The following is a 1,216-nucleotide window of genomic DNA, read 5'->3' on the forward strand; positions in this document are numbered from 1 at the left end:
TGGTGGTCCTTTTTCTCCGAGTTTGCTGGGTCAGACCTCCGGGAGGTCCGGCGATCCCGAGACGGGGAAGGCAGCGCCCGGGCCCGCCTGCCGGGGCCCCCGGGTGCACGCCTGCCACCCGGCCCCCATCGATGGGCCCTCCCTCATACCTGCTCGCCCCGGGAGCAGGCAGGGTTGTGAAGCCGCCATCCCCCCCGCGCAGGGCGTCCTTCAGAGGGGATGCCCCGGCCGTACTCTGATCGATTGGGCACTCTCGGTCCGTTTAGGGATGGACTGCTTGGCCAGCCTTGGCTGTTGTTTCAAGCAATTAGCTTCCTCCCCGCATGGACCGTCCGACTCGAGGGCCTGCCGTCTGGCGGGAGGCCCTTCACCCTACCCAGCAGAGCGAAGGCCGAGCGGCCCCGGCAGCTCGTGCCCCCCAGTGGGCTGACCCCGAGCGGAAGGGGTCGGGTAGCGCCAGGCCCTTGGACGCTGTTGCCCAGCAGGTCTGTAGGCCCTGTGCGCCACGCCGTCACCCCTCTCCACCCAGCACATTTCCGCAGCAGCTCGGAACGACCGTTCCGAGGGGTGCCGCCTCCGCCAGGCCCCGGCACCCCTGCGTCTCACTCAGGCTGCGTCTCGGCCCGCCTCTACCCCCTGGGGGAGACGGCTGGGCCTGCCGGTGCCACCTCTCTCCACCCCTCCGGCAACCCCTCCCGCCCATGCGGGTGGGCTCCTTTCCCCCCCAGCAGGCTCCCGAGAGGAAAGGGGTGGCGGGAAGGGGGTCCGGTCGGGGAGATGGGCACGCGGCCCCCCGAACCCTGTCAGCAGGTGCGGCTACCTGGTTGATCCTGCCAGTAGCATATGCTTGTCTCAAAGATTAAGCCATGCACGTGTAAGTACACACGGCCGGTACAGTGAAACTGCGAATGGCTCATTAAATCAGTTATGGTTCCTTTGATCGCTCCATCTGTTACTTGGATAACTGTGGTAATTCTAGAGCCAATACATGCCGACGAGCGCTGACCTCCCGGGATGCGTGCATTTATCAGACCAAGACCAATCCGGGCTCGCCCGGCCGCTTTGGTGACTCTAGATAACCTCAGGCCGATCGCACGTCCCTGTGACGGCGACGATACATTCGGATGTCTGCCCTATCAACTTTCGATGGTACTTTCTGTGCCTACCATGGTGACCACGGGTAACGGGGAATCAGGGTTCAATTCCGGAGAGGGAG

The 1,216-nt window shown here is 64.7% G+C and overlaps 1 non-coding gene across 1 annotated transcript in view; it reads left to right on the plus strand.

Moving 5' to 3' along the window:
* Nucleotides 1-817: 817 nt before the first annotated feature.
* LOC146783810 (18S ribosomal RNA) overlaps nt 818-1,216 on the plus strand; it is a 1,819-nt gene continuing 1,420 nt past the window's right edge. The window contains exon 1 of the ribosomal RNA XR_014971375.1: nt 818-1,216. This exon is cut by the window's right edge and continues 1,420 nt beyond it. This is a non-coding gene — a ribosomal RNA (18S ribosomal RNA).

The sequence above is a fragment of the Triturus cristatus genome, chromosome 11 (genome assembly GCF_964204655.1).
Source record: "Triturus cristatus chromosome 11, aTriCri1.1, whole genome shotgun sequence".
In the NCBI taxonomy this organism is placed as follows: Eukaryota; Metazoa; Chordata; class Amphibia; order Caudata; family Salamandridae; genus Triturus; species Triturus cristatus.